The sequence below is a fragment of the Ochotona curzoniae genome, unplaced genomic scaffold (genome assembly GCF_017591425.1).
Source record: "Ochotona curzoniae isolate NIBS_2020 unplaced genomic scaffold, NIBS_Ocur_1.0 scaffold_3890, whole genome shotgun sequence".
In the NCBI taxonomy this organism is placed as follows: Eukaryota; Metazoa; Chordata; class Mammalia; order Lagomorpha; family Ochotonidae; genus Ochotona; species Ochotona curzoniae.
Genome location: NW_024467115.1, coordinates 21,219,269 through 21,240,983, shown reverse-complemented (window position 1 = coordinate 21,240,983; position 21,715 = coordinate 21,219,269).

The window sequence follows — 21,715 nt, the reverse complement described above, 5'->3', positions numbered from 1 at the left end:
GTATATGTATGCTGCTGTAACGTCTGTCTATTTTTTGTCTTCGATCATGAGTTTTTGAAGACTACATGTTTTAATTTTTTGCTATTCGCTTGTCTTCTAATTTTGATCATGATTTTCAATTCCCTGTAATCTTTCTATGATTCTGAAATTGCCTTTTAAACGTACACAACTTCCTTTTCACATTATTTTGATTTTCCCTTATTTCTTTTAAGATTTTTTTTATTATTATTTTTTTTTATTGGAAAGGTGGATATACAGAGAGGAGAGACAGAGAGGAAGATCTTTCATCTGATGATTCACTCCCCAAGTGAGCACAACCGCCAATGCTATGCCAATCCGAAGCCAGGAGCCTCTTCCGGGTCTCCCGCGCCGGTGCAGGGTCCCAAAGCTTTGGGTCGTCCTCAACTGCTTTCCCAGGCCACAAGCAGGGAGCTGGAAGGGAAGTGGGGCTGCCGGGATAGAACCGGCGCCCATATGGGATCCTGGGTGTGCAAGGCAAGGACCTTAACCACTTGCGCCACCGCGCTGGGCTCTATTTTTCCCTTATTTCTTAACAAAGGCACAGATAACTACTGTCAGGTGCCTTCCACGATTGTGTATCTAATCTGTGCAAGTTGTCATTTTGTAAAACTGCAGTTATACACGATGAAACACTGCCCCCAGTATCTTCCTCCCAGGCCTTGCCAAGCATCGTTCCATTTTATGACTCTGGACCATTTTTAAGGTAGGTGTTCATTTAAGTAAAACTGATTTCTGATAAAGCAAATCATAATATTTTTTCTTTACAAAAATGAGTGAGATTTGTGATCTGTATATTCAATATTTTGTTATTCCATTCAACTATCAATAGACAACATGGTTGCTACTTTTTTTTTTTTTGGCTGTTCTGAGTAAAAATCTATGAACATGGGCATAGAAGCATCTACTTGAGATCCTAATTTGAATTTCTGTGGGCATACACTTAAGAGAAATTTATGGTTTGGGGGTAATTTTTGTTTGTTTATTTTCTATTTCTGATGACATCTGAATTATTACACTTTATTTTTAATTTAAATATATTTTTTTATTGCGAAATCAGAGATACAGAGCGGAAGAGAGACAGAGCTACAGAGAGACGAATATCTTCCTTCCATTGATTCACCCTCAGAGCAGCCACAACAGCCAGAACTGAGCCAATTCGAAGCCAGGATCCCAGAGCCTCTTCCAGGTCTCCCATGCGGGAGCAGGGTCCCAAGACTTTGGGCTGTGCTCAACTGCTTTCCCAGGCCACAGTCAAGGGTCTTGGTGGGAAGCAGGGCTGCAGGCATTAGCACAGGCACCCAAATGGGATCCCTGCACATGCAAAGTGAGCATTTTAGCCACTAGGCTATGGTGCTAGGCCCTCAATTGACATTCTTATCCGTACTGCCCAAGATTTCTAATGTCTTCACTCTCTTGCCAACCCTTGTCATTTTGTATTTTTTTAATAGTGGTTAACCTAATGAATGGGAAGTGCTATCTCATTACGGATCTGATTTGCATATCCCTTATGATCAGGGACGTTGAGCATCTTTTCATGTATTTATTGGACATTTGTAGATCTTCTTGGGAGAAATGTACTTTGAAGTCCTTTGATCATATTTAATTAGTTCTTTTTAGCCATTAGATTTTCAACAACCATAAGGAAACTTTAGATAATTTTCTTTGTTTTCTTAGAGATTAATGTTAAAATATTTTGCTAGTTGTGATGGTTAAATTCAGTGGAAGGGGAAAAGATTCTTTTGCAGTAACACCTTTGGCTATTACTGATAAGAAAATATTGTCTTTATTGATGTGAATTGATTGATTTTATTTATTTAATTATTGATGTGAATTTATTGATTTATTAATGTAAATGCCCAGTTGTGTGCCTGATTTTGAGATCTGTTCCCTACACCTCTAGCCTTCCAAATATAAGGACTATTTTCAAAGGTCCTAAGAGAATATTGAAGAGTATACATGACAAAGTGTCCAAATAAAGGGTTAAAATAACCTGAGTCTGTATGGGATAATAGCTTTCTCTTTCGTTTGGATTGAATTCCTACATATTGTTTAGGCATCTCACAATTTCATTTGCTGTTCGGAGTGTTTCTGAGTTTAGTATGAAGAAATATGGTTGTCTTCCGCATGACAGAAACCCCATATACTGGAAAAGTTAGGGATGGAAGATTTTGTTAGAAGACTCAGAACTGATACCTCCTTGGCAAACCATTCCTTTATTTCAGTTTAATGATACTGTACATGACATGAGAGTAACTCAGTCTTATCAGAGCTATGAAGTTGTAGAAGCAGAGTCAAAGGACCCGTATTTTTTTCCTTTAAATCAAAATCCTTTAGATTTACAAAGTCACACTGATCCACGCCGTATGTAAATATTTGGTCTTGACATTATGGCTCCAGTCCAGAAAAATATAATTTCATACCCATGCCTGATCTGGAGTGGGGTAACACAGGGGGTCTTTGAAGAAATCCCTTGTGTGCCCCATCTTGCATGCATGGAGATCCCGTATGCATGCCTGCTTGTGCCCTCGCTGCTCCACTTCGCTACTTGTGGCCTGGGGAAAAAGTAGAGGAAGTCCCAAAATCTTGGGACCCTGTGCCCACAGAAGAGTCCTGAACCAGGCTCCAGGATCCAGGTTCCTGGCTACTGGCTTTGGATCAGTGCAGCTCTGGCCTTTGCAACCACTTGGGGAATGAACCAGCAGACTGAAGATCTTTATTTGTGTATATCCCCTCTCTGTATTTCTGCCTTTCCAATATATATATATATATATATATTTAAATCACTTGTGTGATCCTAATGAATGCTTAACCTTGATGAGCAGTGTGCTGTCAAAATTCTCAGGATGAGCATTGCATGATAAATGCTTGAGTTTATGGTCCTGCAGCAACATATAAAAGCAATTGTGTTTACCTGAGAGTGGCTATAGAAAAACTAATTTGTTTTTAAATCTTCAGCAATTATAATTACTTTGAATTCTAGGATTTTGAGGGTTATGATAAAAGCCATTTTTTGGTCTCCTCTTTGTCTGCAATTTATTCTTATTATTCATAAATGTGCTGTTTGTGAACCTACCTCCTTGGCAATATTTATTTGAAACTAAAATTTTGTTTCATAAACATTAACGAAGGGTGTGGTGTAACATAACTGTTCAGTTTGCCCGCAAGCACATGCCCTACTGAGTTCAAACAATGCCGTTCTTTGCCTTCTGGCATGAGCTCACATAGAATTTCCTGGTTCCTGGCTTCTGCTTTGCATTCTACCAGCTCCATCTAACCCTTGCAGACACCTGGGGAGAGAACCAGCGGTTGGAAGATCTTTGTCTCTTCTTTCTGAAAATATGCCTTCCCAACAAAAACAATAAATCTTTTTAAGAAAAGAATACATATCTCATAAGTGTAAACATCACAAACATATTATTTATAATATCAACCAATTGATAAAAATGTAATCAGAGGCTTAAAATAAATCAAATCCTGCATTTTTCCCAGAGACAGTAGTCCAGAATTTGCCCAGTGCACACAGCCAATTTGTAGAATACAATTGTCACAAATAATGAGAGCAAACTGTGGATGACTTAAATCTATTGGTTCTTTTAAAATGTAACAACTCAATATGATGCTACAGTATTGTTTTCCATCTATGGAATCTACTACTTCTAACTAATTTTTGAACTGATTTAATCTCCGCCTCTCAAAATCCTTCTAATTTAATCATAATACTTGTTCAAATGCTATTTTTTTTTGCTACTCTAGTGTATTCATAAGTCAAAACAGATCTCATATTCAGGAAATATGTGCCTGTGGAAGCGCCTGCCACACCTATACTATTTCACATATGGACAAGCTCTACTTCAGATCCTTGAGGCCCATGAAACAGATGGAATCTATTCTATGACCATATGCTTTGCTACAGTAAGAATTGTGTAGCTGAAAAACGTTACGGAAACACTGATGGGTAGGTCGATGACATGAATGATCCGATCACAGTACACATTTTCAACTGCTAGGGTTTAGATGCAGCCTACTAGCCATCTTCTGGTTATTATAAACTCCTATTGTCGTTTGAAAATTTATTTTTGCTAGTAATATAAAACAGCATACAGAATTTTATGCAGAAAATATGCTTTTGAGCTGCTTTTTCCTTGTCACCTGTTAATACCCAGATATATTTCACAGTTTATAATCCTTGTAGAGTTATTTTAGGGATGATGGTGGGTATTAAATTGTCTTTCATTAATACATTTAAAGCATTTGGAAGGATTTGTCTGGAATGAATGCAGGCAGGGCAACAGATTTTAAAGTCAAGCAGTTTGCTCATATGGATTGTGAACTACACTTGATCTTAGCCAAAGGGCCGAGAAGCGATGAATTGTGAACTAACATAAACAAATTGTCAAAATAACAGACACTCCTTTTACTACTTATTTATAAAGCTAAAGTACATGAAAGCTCATGCTTATTAATCATTCATTTTATGTTGATAAGCAAACATTCATATTAATATGCTCAAGGGTGAATGTATTAATGCAAACTTCTTTCTTGCTCACAAATATCCTAGGGAAAATTAAATCATTTAGATAGCCAATCAGTTACTTGAGGTATAGTCATTTGAATTTATTGAAACATAAATTGCCCTATGAGCCAGAAGGTAAAATTATTTTAATAGTGAAAATAAATAATAATAAATGATTTGGGGTGCTTTTAAGTGGTTCATAGATCAAAATTATAGATGAGTTAGATCATAATTTTATGATTTCCTTTGGAATTCAAGCTTTTACAATTTCTAATTTAGATGTCCAACTTGTTTGTGACAGTGAAAGTGTACAGTTAAAAGTGCAACACTTTGGGAAATGGTAACTTATTGCTTCTACAACATTGATGCCAAATGTCTTATTTCTAAGAATAGAAACAATATGAGAAGTTAAAAGGGATACATCACTTACATTTTAATGCATGTTGAACCAATTGGTTTCTCTTTCAAACAAAAAATTCACTGCTTGCAGATCAAAGATCTTTCTTACATGCATATGATTAGATTAATTAATCTATGTACAAATTGCAAACAACAGGATATGAAATATAAACCAAATGTACTGCTGCTGCATGCTAAAAGTATTTAGGGGCGGGCTGGCCTTGTGGTACAGTGGGTTCAGCTGCTAATTAGAATGCTGGTAGCCCTGTATCATATGCAATAAGATATTGTAATGTAACAAATGAACTGACAATCAATGAGAGACAGACTGCTTATGATCTACACCAAAGAACTGAATAACCTGATATGCTTTTAATATCCTAGGTTACTCGCCAATGGGTTGGGAGAGAAGACAAATCTTCCATCAGCTTAGAGTTTGTGAGGAAGATGTTAAGTATAACCTATCAAGATTATAACAGGTAACTTACAGAGAGCAGACTCAAATTTGCATTAGACATTAGCAAAACTTATAAAGACATAACAGTGGGATCCTAAAGCGATGCTGACAGCCTCATTACAAGAGGTCATATGCACAGAGCATGGTGGGGGGAGAACCCCAGAGTAGAGCAGGGGGACAAGAGGAGGCTCATATCCCAACCCCAGAGACTCCTGCATCCTCACCAAGGACTATCAGAATGGGCGCCAAGGACAATATCCCAACTGCCAAGGAGACCACTGGGAATTTAAGTGCCTTGGGAGGCCGAGAACTCTGAAGTAATCCGTTCTCTATCAGATCTCCCACACAGGATGGAAGAAGTCCAAATCCTTCCTTGCAGGACCCAAGGTCATCAGAACGACAGCCAGGAGCCCTGAGCAGTCCTCAGAAACAGAACAGTAAAGTTTGTTCAGGACTCGGGGAAGAACTTTCTCTGGTCCTTACTTAGTTCCAAGTTTGGATTCCCACCCTCTCTTGCAATGACCATTAGGATCACTCCGGAGTTCCCCCCCGCCCCCGCCAAGAAAAATTGGATCAGATAAACAGAGACCAATAAGGAAAGCTTAGAACAGATAGGAAACAGTCAGGTTGGACTCCTATATACCTTACTAGATAGGACACAAAGATTAGTTACTCCACACTAGGATATTGAAAATTTCTCTGCACACCCCTCCTAAAACTGTTCTGCACTTCAACTGCTGACATAAGCTTTGTTAGAGTTATAAGCCTGTTTGGACTATCCTAAAATTCACCAAGTTCAGTAAAAATCATGCTTCAATAATATAAGCTGCTAAATACAAAAAAAAAAAAAAAACCCACAGACACGAGACAGTTGAATAGTACCCTATACCATTTTAAGGTGTATAGCAGCCAGTTGTGTATAAACTAAAATTGAAATGTCAATGAACTAGTCACAGGATGTGATTAAGAACTTGCATTTTTTAACATATTGGTTACTCAATACCATGTCAATTAACTCCATGATGTTGTAAATTGTTGTTGATGTTATGTTATGGCTTTACATCGGAGGGGATCACATTCTGTCAGATGGTCTCCCCAAGAAACTGTTGAATTTATCTGGACGATAATATGCTGGACTCTGCATGGTACATGCTCGCAATGAAGGAATCATGACTGGATTCGAACCGCAACAATGTGGAGGAATCCAACATGGGGGGAGGGCATGGGGAGGAGTTGGGGGAATCCTAGAACCTATGAAACTGTGTCATAAAACAAAAGAAAAGGAAAAAAAAAAAACCAAAAGAAAGAATGCTAGTAGCCAATGTTAGAAGCAAAGTTTGAGTTCCGAGCTCCTCAGTTTCTAATCTGGTCTCTTGTGAATGCACCAGACAAGGATGCTGACCTAAAGCTTCGGGCTTCTGCTACCTATTTTGTAAACCCAGAATTCCAGCCTTATCTCTTCAGGCAGACTAGTTTCTAAGGCATCAGGGAAGTGAATACACGCATGAAAGTTTCTCTCGCCATTTCTTTCTTTCTATCTTTCTTTAAATTGATCAATAAATTAATATTTAAGAAGGAAACACACATGCAAACAAACTTCATGTAAATCAACTTTGGCCAAAGCCATATTAAAAGAACTAGTTTTTTTTTAATGTTTTATTATTATTAATTGCATTGCATCATGTGACACAGTGTTATAGGCACTGGGATTCCCCCCCACCTCTCTCCGAACCCTCCCCTATGGTGGATTTCTCCACCTTGTTGCATTACCACAGTTCAAATTCAGTTCAGATTCTTCCACTGGAAGTATTTACCAAGCATAAAGTCCAGCATCTTATTATCCTGGTGAGTTCAACGATTTCTTGGTGAGACCATCTCTGGTCTGAAGGCAAAGCCAGCAAAGTATCATCCCAATCAATTAAAAGCCCGGACATAACATCAGCAACCATTTACAACCTTATGGCATTAATTGACATGGTATTGATTAACCAATATGTTAATAGGAAAATGCAGGTTCTTAACCACATCCTGTGACTTCTTCATAGACATTTCAATTTTGGTTTATATTCAGCCGGGTTCTACACACCTCAAAATGGCTACAGATTACTATTCAGCTGTCTCATGCCTACTTTCACTTTAGTATTGAGCTGTTTATAGTGTTGAGGCATGATTTTGCTGAACTTGGTTGTTTTTCGGGTGGTCTGAACTGGCTTATAACTCTAGCAAGACATGTGCCATCAGTTTAGGTACAGAACATTTTTTTTTAGGATGGGTGTACAGAGAAAACCCCTATACCCCAGTGAGGCATAACTAATCTTTGTGTCCCACCTAGTGAGGAATGAGTGAATCCACGCTGACTATTTCCTGTCTGATTCTAAGCTTTTCTTGTTGTTGTCTGTCTGTTCTAGCTTTTTTGTTTGTATATTTGTTCATTTGTTTTGAGGGGTTTCTGGAGCAATCCTAATGGTCATAGCAAGAGAGGGTGGGGACCCAGAGCCGAAGCTAGGCAAGGACCAGAGAAAGCTCGCTACCTAGTCCCGAAGGAAGTTTATTGTTCTTCTGTTTCTGCAGACTGATCAGGGCTCCTGGTTGTTGTTCCGATGACGCTGGTTTCTGCACTGCACAGTTTGGACTCTTCCATCCTCTGTGAAAGCTCTAGAGGGGGTGGGTGACCTCGGAGTTCTCGACCTTTGAAGGTACTCCAATTCCCCATGGTCTCCTTGGCAGTTAGGATGTAGTCCTTGGTGTCCATACTGATAGTCCTTGGTGAGGATCTGGGAGTCTCTGGGGTTGAGATACAAGCCTCCTCTTGTCCACCTGCTCCACTCTGGGGTCACCCCCCGCCCATACGCACGACCTTCTGTTAAGAGGCTGTCAGGATCGCTTTAGGATTTCCTCCTTATGCCTGTGTAGCTTTACCATTGTCTAGTGCTGACTCAAGTCTGCTGTCTGTAAATTACCAGATTTGATCCTGATTTTTTGTGTCTACTTGACAATCATAGCCCCAGCTTCGCTTGGATCACTGACACATCTTATGAAAGTAGTTTTGAGTTTATCTCCAAATTTCCATCACTAGTGAATAAAGTCAATGCCTAGACTGAAGCAGGGAGAATAGAGCACCTCCCCTCGATGGCGATGTTGAGGTTGAGCCAAGGGATGCATCGGAAGTAGACACTGACGAAGCAAGGGAAATGCTTCTGAGCTGCGGGCCACATAATGCTCAGAGAAAGGTGTCTGATTCTGCCAAAGTAGCTGCCTGCAGGATTCAAAATTCAGAACTCTTGCATGCTAATTTTAAAACTGATAATGTATGATTTGTGATGTTCCAAATAACCAAATAATCTTTGGTGGAACAAAGCTTTCCCATCCATGCTAGATACTGATTTACTGTAAGTATAATTCTCTTATGTAGGCAGTTAATTGGGGTATGTATTTTTTGCTGTTGTTTCAAGTCATTCTAACATTCCCTTTAAATATGAATACTGATTTCTATTGATTAATATTTATTGCTTCTTTCAGCATTATTGTAGTTCATAAACATTTAATTCTGTAAAAGTCCTTGAGGATTATTACTTTCCTATATGCTCTCCTAAAGGTAAATGAAAGCACAAATCTCACTTTAAAGAGTGGAGAGTGTTTCAGTTAGAATCGTTTTCTGTTTATTTCCATCCTCGGCTAAAGGGTAGATACAGATTTCAATGTCTAAACGTTTTGAAACATCTCCAGTTCTTCTATGCAGAAACACTTTTCTGCATAAAATGTTGTTGCAATGAAGCTATATTTAAAAATATATATTCATATTTTTTTTCTTGTAAGAGAACATTGGTCCTCAGATTTCTACCCGTGTCCTTAACATGTAACTGTACTTTGAGCTGGGAACTTATGATCAAGTGGGGATCTATTTGAAACTATCTTTTATCATAAACATTCTTCTTTGGAAATATGATAATGCTGAGCAAAATAATTTTTATGGTGATAAATCCACTGATAGAAGAAAAGCAGAAACCACAGGTGAGTCATGATGACTTTAATGAAAACCCTTATTAATCAAGAAGAGACAAAAGCAGGCCAGATACAAATATTAATTTTCCTATCATAGGCCTGGCACAGTAGCCTAATGGCGAAAGTTGTGACTTTGCATGGACCAGGATCTCATAAAGGCAATTGTTGGACCCCATAAAGGCAATTGTTGGACCCCATAAAGGCAATTGTTGGACCCGGGGGTCCAACTTCCCATCCAGCTCCCTGCCTGTGGCCTAGGAAAGCAGTTGAGGATGGCCCAAAGCCTTGGGACCCTGCACCTATGTGGGAGACCTAGAAGAAGCTCCTGGCTTCAGATGAGCTCAGCTGCTGGCCTTTGAGGCCACTTAGGGAGTGAATCAACAGATGGAAGATCTTCCTTTCTGTATATCTGAATTTCCAAACAAAAAGTTAATTAATTAAAAACAAAATTTTCCTACCTTGCTATAGCTTTCTTACTCTGCAAACCACCACACTTCCCAATAAACTGAGAGATGTTCTATTCTTGATATTCAAAAAAATTTTGGTTTAATATTTCTTCTTCCCACCTATGTAACATCTCTTTGGACGATACAGTAGGAGGACAATTGGTGAATGAAGATGAAGAAATGTAGAATTTGCACAATGACATCCATAGAATATTAGTAAGTGAAGAGGAAAGTGATAGCCCTGATGCCCCAAAGTTTCTAGCACAAGATTTACAACAAAGAAGAAATGAGGACACACCTACAAAAAGCAATTTAATTAGCAAATGTGGGTTTTTCTGACGTAAGGTTGACTATTGGATATTCCCCCAAAATAATGTTAAATTACCTTGAAGAATAGTTATGATTTTTTTCTTACAGGAAAGAGAAAGATAGATCATAGCTTATTTTCAGGCAATAGTGAAAAATGTTTGATGAATATGCCTTGATGAAGCATGTTCATTCAGGATAATACTTACTTAATGTGAATAAGGACACTTCGCGACTGTTATTTCCAACGTACGTTTAACAAAGAACATGTACAAATGAATAATATATGCAAATACTTGAATATGTTGGCTAAATTTACTTTTTGTTGTTGTTTGTTTTGGATGATGTTTACATAGTTGTGAAAGACGGATAGCCACATGGACCACTTCCCACCAAGGTGGGAAGACTCAAGGAATGGAGCAAAGTGGACAAAACGGTTGCTTCCATTTGCTTTTCCTTGTTGTATCTGGAGGAAGGGGGGAGAAAAGACTTCTAGGAGCTCCTAGCATCAGCTAGCAGCATTATCCCAATAGTACCCAGAGATGCAGAATGGTCACTTAGCATCATCTTAGGATCCTAAGTCTGGAGCCTGTTCAATGTACCAACGTGATTTTTGTAGTCCTGAGGTGTTGCTAATTCCATTGATCCAAGGTTGAGGAAATCCTTTTAAGGTCCATCGACTGATATAGTTCAAACTTGACCAGGAGAGTTATCTAATTTGTTCTGCCATTCATAGTACTAGATGCACTATGCTGGTCTCAAACATCTGTCCTTCCACCCATTTGCATCCCAGCATGCTGTCAACTGCACAAACTTTAGCAACCAAGGAGGGCACAGTTATGACACAAGCATCCCATGTCAGACCACAGATCCTGTGATGTTCCCTGTCTCGCACAGGCACCACAGAGTGCAGGAACCTACCACATTCTGGCATGCCCAGACCTAGTTCATACCATGCCATAAATATGACACTGCAATCATATTCAGCCCAAATTGCCACCCCCATTTCTGCTCTATGTGCACCAGTGGGAGCCTCAACCCAGCAGGGGCATCCATTTAGCTTTCAAACCAGGCCTGTTCCTAGCCACAGATGCTCAGATGCTGGTACTCAACTTGACCCATACCAGTTTCTCTGATCAATCCTTAGCCTCCACACCCGCAATCACATGAGTCCCCCAGCCAGGTCATTTGGTCAGGTGACATGCTGGCCTTGAGTTCTGCCTGTCCACCTGGGACCCAGATCCAGTCCTTTGGCACACATGCTTACCTGTGAGCCTAACTGGAACTCAAGCATGTTAAAAAGTCGCCAAGGCCAGTCCACTAGCATGCCATGCTAACATGCCAACCTAGGGGCCTAGTGTTCTCATGGGCAACTAATAAATTAAATGAGCTGGATTTCATCAATATTTTAAAAAAATGCATACTTCAATATAAATAAGAGACCTCACACAGTTAGAGAACATATTTGGGAATCAATTACCTGATAAATGTGTTTCATTTAGATTAAGAACTGTTTTATATATTAAATAATTCAATGAAAATGGTTAAGAGTCAAATAAATTTTTTTTACTGGAAGATATATAAAGATTTGAAAAAAAATCTCAGCATATTTTGTCAGGGATAAAAGATATATAACACCACAATTAAATAGCATGTTTCTTTCCATTTATATTACATAAAAGAATAAATATTAAAAGATGTGTTCACACAAAAATGTGCTTGAATATTTACAGCAGGGTTATTCATGACAGTCAAAAGATAAGAACAACTCAACTATATTTCATTTCCTGAAAATACACAAACTGTGATGTGACCACACCATGCAATGACACATTAGCTTCCTCTTAGCCTCAAGTTTACTTTCAACAATTTTGTTCCCTATAGCCCACCACACTTCTGAAATACTAAGTAAAAAATTCCATAAATGAAGAATTTGTAAGCTATAAATATTAAAGTCGTTATAGCTAACAAGATGAGTCAACACATCATCCCATTCTGTCCTGCTCCACCCATTAGTTATGCAGTATGTGCTTTGTGGTTGTATCACCCTTACTAAGTAGCCATCTTGGTTACCTGATTTGTGTTTAAGAAACCCCTTCCATTGTAGTTTAACAGTACATCACAATGTTTAGGTCATTTAATGCATTTTTTCATCATTGAATCATCTTATCTCAAGAAGAACATAAGCACTTTAAAAAATGACTGACAATGTTTTTATATGCGTGTGTATATGTATTTATTTGAAAGACAAAGAGAGAAAAAGAAAGAGATAGTCTTCCATTAGCCAATTCACTTGTCAAATGCCTACAGTAACTGCTGGGCTGAAGTCAGCAGCCTGGAGTGTCATATAGGCCTCTGAAGTACGTGACTCAGACCCACGTACTAAAGCCAATATCTTTGGTCTTCTTTTTTTTTTTTTAAGATTTATTTTTATTATTTTTTTATTGGAAAGGCGGATATACAGAGAGGAGAGACAGAGAGGAAGATCTTCCATCCGATGACTCACTCCCCAAGTGAGCGCAACGGCCAATGCTATGCCGATCCGAAGCCAGGAGCCTCTTCTGGGTCTCCCACGCGGGTGCAGGGTCCCAAATCTTTGGGCCTTCCTCGACTGCTTTCCTGGGCCACAGGCAGGGAGCTGGAAGGGAAGCGGGGCTGCTGGGATAGAACCGGAGCCCATATGGGATCCTGGGCGTGCAAGACGAGGACCTTAGCCACTTGCTCCACCGCGCCGGGACCGATCTTTGGTCCTCTAACATACTTAAGTAGGAAGCTGGATAAGAACCAGCAATGCTGGGACATGATCACATACTCTGATCTGGAATAAGGTTGTCCGAAGTGATACTTTAATGAACTATATAACAAGTGTACTAGCAGGATGTTTTAAGAGAGCCAAAAAATCACATCGTTTGTAAAAAGTGTACTATTTTAATTGTTTTGTATCAGTTGTTGGTATTGTCAATATTCCACTGTGCCTGATTTAGGAATTAAGTCGTATCATAGATTTGCATAGCTGAAACCAAATCCACAGGAATTTGTGTTTTCTGGGAGCTGGAAGAAATCTCATAGCGAAGAGCAAGGGAGCGCTGCATCTGTTCTGATGTGACAGGACCCTGAAAAGACTGCACAAAAGGACAAGAAGACAGCAGAAAAGGGCACTACGACCTGATCCCATTTACTTAACAAATGTCCACATACACACGCTTTCATAGACAGAATTCATGTCAGAGATTATAAAACATAGAATATGGGCCCTGGAACCTATACAAATGCTACCTACAGGATATGGCGCTTCTTATGGAGGTTTTCAAGGTGTAGCTAACCGTGCTGATGTTTATAAATCTGTGAAACTGCTAGAAATATTGAATTAGCCACTTTGAAAGGATGAATTACATATTTACATGACTGAATTTTTAAAATGCTATATTAACTCTTTGTATAGATTCATCTATGAGCAATATTTACCTAATTCTGCTATTCCTTGTTACAACAAAAATATTTATGCTTTATTTTCTATCTAAAATAATTCTGTTAGGCATATTTTCCGTATGAATTGCACAAATACCTAGCACATGTATCATGACATATTTGGAAGAAAGGAAAACACATCAATTTCCAATACCCTACAGAGCAAAGCCAATTAGATTTCCAGTCCTGTCTTGGCCATTTATCATTTGTTAATTTTGGTATATCTTCTATCCTTTCTAAGACTCAATTTCGTATCTCTAAAACTGGCACAAAAATATGTATTTTTTTCATTGTTTAATTTTAGTGATAAATGAGACAATATATGTTTAAGGTTTCACCTAGGGCCTTATGCATAAGAACATGCAATGAGTGTCTATTCACATTACACTTTCCGTGGTGATAATGCTGTGGTCATCTTTATGCACAAATCTCATTGGGCAGATGGAGATTGATGCAAAGGATAATTCTGCATTTGATAATGTCTTTCTTGTGCAAATGTGGATGGTCTCTTTTCCATTTTATTTTTGCCTCATTAAGATTTGCTATCATTCAAATAATTTGGAGTACAGCATATTTTCCTTTTCCTATGACAATATAAAAGAAATAACTTGCGTTAAATTTGATTAATAGGTTCCTGACTTGACAATTGTAATGATTAGTCCTTTGTCTTATCATTTATGAATAAAATATCCCAGTGGCAAAATATAGGTTAAAATAAAATAATAAATCTTAGCCATACTTTATCAAATATTTCAGGCAAGGTAAACATTACTTTTCAAATATTAGAATGTTTGATCTCATGTTAAGAAAAATATTCTTTAGTCTCTACCGATACATACTAGATAGTAAAACTCAAATAACTTTTCCTGCTTTAGAAAATAACTGTATGTAAATTTGTTGACTGCTTCCTTGAAATTAATGTCTTTTGTAGGTTGTTAGTAATTTGTGGACAGTTTGAATTAGAGAGAATAAAAGACCAATTATTATCCTTGTTAGGCCTTTTATAATGAATAAACATAATTCTGGATTTCTCAAAAATACTTATATTATATTTTATTCATTTCTTAACATTTAAATCTGGCACTTGGCAATTGCACTTTGCAATTTCTTGACTCCATGAGTTTTATTCCTAGTTTGCAGAATCATGCACTTCATTATAACACCTGTTGTATAATTACAATGAAGTGCATTTGCCTTGAATTGGCTAGCATTAGGTTGGAATTCCTTTAACTTCAAATTGTAACATACATAAAATGTTCCAACACAGTGGGAGGGCAATTGTATTTTATTATATCCCTCTTGACTTCTTTTCTCAGTTGTCTCTCCTACTCTCAATGACTGTTAGTTGATAGTAATTCCACCCTTCAAGCCCTCTCAAATGGCAACATTCTTTATCCTGTAATATTAATGGGGCACATCAGAACCGTGACATATAACTCAGACTTTTTATTTCAGCAATTTTCTATTCTATTTACTTTAACTGGCACCCCTAGAGTTCCAGTGCTTTATTGGCTTAGTTTAAATGTGCTATTGTTACTTATGGGTTAAGCAGCTACGCTGATTGCATTAATAAAAATTGATAAGTAGGCAGGTTATCCTTCCTAATTTATTTCCATGGCAACAGACAAGCAACGGTGCCTTGTTTCTCAGGGACAGAATGCTAATAATCAAATGTGCCTTACCCAGATGAATATATAACACAGTTTACTAATATAAATGTCTCAACATTGTGTGTAATACTGAAGAAAAATACGCATTAATTCTGCAGCCAAGTTACATGATGGATATGCTCAAGAGAAAGAAAAAATGAGAACATTCCTTTAAAACATCAAAATTGTTCATTAAAGCAATGTATTTTAAGCAGCGTGTACATTGAACAATTTAATTTTCTGACATTCATATTGTTTAGGGGGGCGCTTATATAATAAAAATATGTTGCAATACATAGCTGTTTTGACATTTCAAAAAATAATGGTTCCTGCACAAAAGTTCAATTAAGCAATAATCCCTGGGAAAATGGTCATTACTAGCAGTTAATGATTGGTTTGTTAGTTAATGGCCCAAGGCAAAGCTGAGGGCGGTTAAGACTCTAACAAACGATTTGTGAATTGTAGCAATGGCTTGTGAATTGTAGCAGTGAGGGATTTTAAAGGATTTTTTTTCTCCTTTGTTATAAAGCACCTTTAATGACTTATGATAGCAATAATGTATTCTTTAAGACTTACAAGACCACTTAGAGAGCAACGGATGTTTCTGATAAACTGACAGTGGATTTTCTGTGTATACTTTTCAATATAACAAACTTGTAGGTATGAGGGATTTTGAGAATAGAAGTGCTTATTTCATGCTGGAATACTGTTAATTTGTTCAAAGGCAGTGCAATGATTAGCTAAGCTACAGACAGCATCCTTCGTTAGTGGATTTGAAGGATCAAAGTAGCGTTTGGATTCCTATTAATGATTTTTGCATGTTTCTTTTTGGTGTCTTGTCTGGTAAGTGTCGCTGTGTGATATTAGCTTAACTTCGTCTTGAAATGACATCACCCACAGCAACCCATCTTGCATAACAGGAAATATTAGCGACTCTCCTGGCCTGCAACAACACGTGCATGTGTTCATCAGCAGCTTAGCAGAATGCCTTACATGTTCTGAACTTTTTTACCTAATATCAGTCAGTATTTTTTTTTATCACTTCTTTTATTTCATCCATGGATTTTAGACTTCATTAGACTAGGTACTTATATCCCAAAACTTGTGGCGGGATTGTGATGGCTTGAGGTATATAGGCAATTAGTATTCAACTGCTCACAGGAACACCAATTTGTCCACCTCAGGGTCAAAGAAGTCTGACTCTGCATAACTGATGGCCAGAACTGATCAACTGGCAAGTAGAAAAGAGAGTCAGTCAAACTGATGATTTTGACTTATTGACAGAACTTTGGAAAACAGCAGCAATCCAGTTCTTTCTAAGGGAAGATTCAGTGAGTTGCCATTGTGTCAGTAAAAGCTACAGTTTGAAGTTGGCCTCAGTTATAGAGGGCATGTGGAGGAGAAATTATTATAGTTCTACTTACATTCAACAGGTATGTCTTACCAAACTGCGTATTTGATTAAGCTTCTTTAAAATAAGAGTATTGTATTAATATGTTCTACCACTTGCATATAAGGATTTGTCTTTGAGCAAGAAATGCGTGAAATAATTTTTTTTGATCCAGCACAAAGCAACCTCATCCAACCTTTCTTTCTCCACATAGACACTCTCACAAACAACATTCAAACAGGAACAAACATTTGAAGAGAGAGAGATGTTGTTTCCTTAATTTTGTACACAAATGAATTAGAGTCACTTAAGCTAAACAGCCTACAGGAATAATTAGAAAATCTGGGATTCAGATCAATGATGTGAAATTCAAATAACATGTCTGCTTATACTACATGAAAATAACGGAAAGAAATAAATTAAATACCAAAACATTAAGCCAATTACAATTTTGATAAATGCTTTCTAAAAATAGAGCAGTTTGAGGCCAAAATTTTAAGAGTCAGAATCTGTCATACTATTTGAAATGGATGTGGACCATTTGAAAATATCAACAGTTAAGCTTTCCTATGCTCTGAGAATGACGTAATATTCTGACTGTTCTAAATGCTGTAAGGAGCTCTCCATGCTCATGAAGCATTTTGGCCTTAGTATCCAACAGAGATCCATTAAGGCCCAACACATTTGTCTCTCACATTATGTCAGAATGTATTCTGGAGGGTGATCCTGGCCATGCAGTTTTGACACTGAATTGAAACAAACAAACAAATGAAGAGTGCAGGGCAGTTAAAGAGTCATTACTATGTGATACATTTTCCAAACACTTCTATTTGGCTAACCAATATTTTCTTTAGTAACATTTTTGTTTTCTTTTTAATACATATTTGTGGATTACAAAATGATGTTAGATAAAGAATTGATGATACGTAAATAATGACTATTAGCACAGTAAAGATGTACTTCAGCAGAATATCTTCTATCTCTTCCTAACTTAATTGAAAATGCAATGCAGTGTGTACATTATGTTGCTCCAATTAATTCAAATCATTCTTAATTGGGCTCTCTCAAATAACACCCTCCTGGGTCTAGAGAGGAAATTGAATCAAGCATTAAATCAGGAAGCCATCTCTATCTTTCAATATATTGTTATTCATAATAAAATATACTCACACTGATGTTATGAAAGATTGAGGAAGAAAATTTGTACTTTGTAATTAAGGTGATACTAGTTATTTGAAACTGCTTCGAATGGATAGTGGTAAAACCAATGAAATATCTGATGCATACTGATCACTACAGACCAAAGAAACTACGTACTTGGAATATTTAGTATAAGGAATTGGTGATTAAAATGTAAAACTAGAGACAACAATGGTGCTTTTGACCACAGAAGAAGAATGGAATTCATTATTGTGAAAGGCAGTGTAGAGGCAGCGATAAGGTGGAGATAGTATTGTTAAAAAATACATAATGGCTATAAAGGTTTACTGTTGGAATAATAATAGTTTTTTTAAAAAAGATTTATTTTTATTATTTTTTTTATTGGAAAGGCGGATATACAGAGGAGAGACAGAGAGGAAGATCTTCTGTCCGATGATTCACTCCCCAAGTGAGCGCAACGGGCAATGCTATGCCGATCCGAAGCCAGGAGCCTCTTCCGGGTCTCCCATGCGGGTGCAGGGTCCCAAAGCTTTGGGCCGTCCTTTGACTGCTTTCCCGGGCCACAGGCAGGGAGCTGGAAGGGAAGTGGGGCTGCCGGGATTAGAACCGGCGCCCATATGGGATCCTGGGCGTGCAAGACGAGGACATTAACCACTGCGGCACCACGCCGGGCCCGGAATAATAATAATTTTTATTGTGAAAAATAATGGGAGATCACCAAAGGAAAAAAAAAAAGAAACAAATAAAACGAGCTACCTATCCCATGATTGAGAGAATCCCTAATCTGTTGCTCAGAATTTACATGGGAAATTAAATTATTCTCTTGTGACCATATTTTCCAAGGCAACAGATATAAACTTTCCAAACACCGATATCATGTAAAGGCCAGCAAAGAATATGCAATTGTTCACTAAAAATCATAACACTAAGATGAGACCTGCATTTTCAAATATTTAAAAATTTGACATGAAAGAAGAATCAAACTTACCTTGTTTTCCCAAGGATTTGGTTAAGAAATATTTATAGAAATTAAATGAAGGCCCAATGTGATAGCTCAGTCACTAAATCCTCAACTTGTAAGCAATGGGATCCCATATGAGCTCCAGTCCGTGTCCCTGTCGCTCTGCTTCCCATCCAGCTCCCTGCGCGTAGCCTGGGAAAGCAGCAGAGGATGGGTCAAAGCCTTGGGATCATGCACCTGCAAAGAGACCCAGAAGAAGCTCCTGGCTCCTGACTTGGCACTGACTCAACTCCAGCTTTTGTGGCCACTTGGAGACTAAACCGTTGGGTGGAAGATCTGTCTCTCCTCTCTGTAAACCTGTCTTTCTCAAAACAAGAACACAATTAGAAAACATAAACTAATGGAAACTTAGTTCAATGTCAAAAAAAGTTTTTAACATTAACAAAATGAACCATAATAATGTAGAAAGTTCATGGTGTGTTATAATTTATAAATATTAGAGATTAAAAGCCTCCTTTGTCTTCTTCCTACACCAACTTCAGTACAGATACCTTGGGTTGCTTCTGAAGAGTTCTAAGCCAGGTTGGAGAAATTTAACCAGAATGTATCAATGACTCTTATTAAACATAATTTTAAAAGTGCAGGGTTATGCTAAGAATATCATCAGCACACCTATAGGAGAAAGGAGGGGTTAAGTAGGGGCAAAATTAGATGAATGCAACAACCAGAAAAGTCAGTGGCATTGTTGTCATGACTTAATTCAGTTCAACTTTATAGCTTATGCCATACCTCTAGTACTAATCTCCTTGTTATATAATGAGTAATTAATTAACTAATTAAACTAATTAATGTAGAAAGGCAGAATGAGAGAGACAGAGAGCAATAGACAGGAAGAGAAAGAGAGCTTCCAACCCTTTCAAACTTTCCTCTGCTCACCACATGACCGGAGTTCCAGGGGACTGGCCAGCCTGAAACTGAGTCTGCAACTCAATCCTGGAGCAGCTGGTACTACTTCAGATGCGCTGAACTGGAACATGGGCATTCCAAGAGTTAGTCCAATCTTCTGAGTCACAACAGCTCCATGAGGAATATTTTTATTTATGTCTTGCCTGCTTGAACTGGTTTGAGTGGTATCAGGTGAGATAATGATCAAATTCTGATGATAACACACACACACAAGTGACTCTGCTTTCACATATTTAGGGGTGTTGTTAACACCACATCAGAACTGTTTTGCAGAGAGGTTGTTTCTGTTTCACAACATACCCAGAGATTAAATATGTCTGCATTCTATTCAACTAAAAAGCAAAAAAAAAAAAAAGAAAAAAAAAGTCATGTGTCGTCCTTTGCCTTAATCTGCCCCATCGAGTTATCTTACTTATATTTCCCTAGTGTGTTTAGATAACAATGAGCTCTTGGGAAAATTTGGAAGACAAAATTCAAAACAGTTGATCTCAAGTATGAAAGGAGTCATTTGGAGAAGAAGAACACAGGATTATAGAATGATGTGGCTTCTAACTAAAGTCCAAGCTTGTTAATCCTTGATGTCTTCTAGTTAGCTTCTGTGATCTTAAAATATTGTGAAAATCGGCAAGTTTGATACAGCCAACTCAAATCCAAGTGATAACACTGACCTAATCAGTTGCTTGCATATTATTAGGAAATTAATATTGGAGCAAGACAACGATGTCATGTGATGCCCAACTATTGAATAAACATGCCATCTCTGACAAGATACATACTATAGACTATAGATGAACTTGGCTGAGTGTTTAGGCAGCAGCACTGAATGCAGAGTTGAGAATATGTGCATACCATACATTTTATATATTTTCTCCTATCCAGCCTGCACAGGAGAGGTAAGTATAAGTGTTGATGCAATGAGTGCCTGTTATTGCCTTTCTGGCTGACACAATTTATTCAATATTATGTTTTTAGGTTTTTTTTTTTTGGAAGATTGTTTATTCATTTGAAAGGCAAAGTTACAGAGAGAGGAGAGACAGGGATTCTCCTTCTGTTGCTTTGCTCCTCAAATGGCAGAAATGGCAGGGGCTTTGACAGCTCAAACCTGGACCTGGAACTTTTTCCAGGTCTCCTTCAGGACTTGGTTCTGCATCAGGTGCTTTCCCTTGGCACACTGGCATCAGGGAGATTGGAAGTGCAGCAAGAGGGGCGTACTACGGTACCCATGCACGATGGAAGCATTATAGGTGGCGGCTCAATGTGTTTCAATATAAAACCAATCCCTAAAGGTTACTCTTTCGTAACAGCTAATTATCAGTTAACATAATTCCTATAAATTCACTACTCAATGTTAAGAATCTGGTGTGAACTAAAACTATTGTTGGATTAAATTTTGAATTTCCTAAGAACAAGCAATGAATGTTGCCTACTTCAAATTGCCAATATTTGGCGAGTTATCTGGAACCAGAGTAAACCAATGAGGGGGCTTTATTCACAAACAACATATACCTCCATCTTGATCACCACCGCCTGAATTGAAGGAGTTCTCGTATAAATTTTCAGAGTGTGAGATCTAAGGTGATTGGGTCTTGGCTCAACCAGAGACTCCCACAGCTGAGGCAGTATATGTGTAGGTTGAAAGTGAGTGTATTTTTGTTAAAATCTGTGTGTAGCCATAAAATGAATGCTCAGTTGGGGAAAACTTAGAAAGTGTTGTACTATGTAAAGCAACTAATTTTTGTGAATATTGCATTTTTGGATACAACAGAATAGCATCCTTAGAGCAACTATAAATCAGAGAAAAATTTTAGTGTACACGTATGTGCACCAGATATTGTTCTTTTAAAGTTATTATGCCTGGTAGTGATTGTACTGCTACATTGAATAATGTACCTTGTTCTTTTTTTTATATTCTCATTTTGCATATCCATGATATTAATGTGGTGATGAAAAATAAAATTATTTTTGACTTCATATTT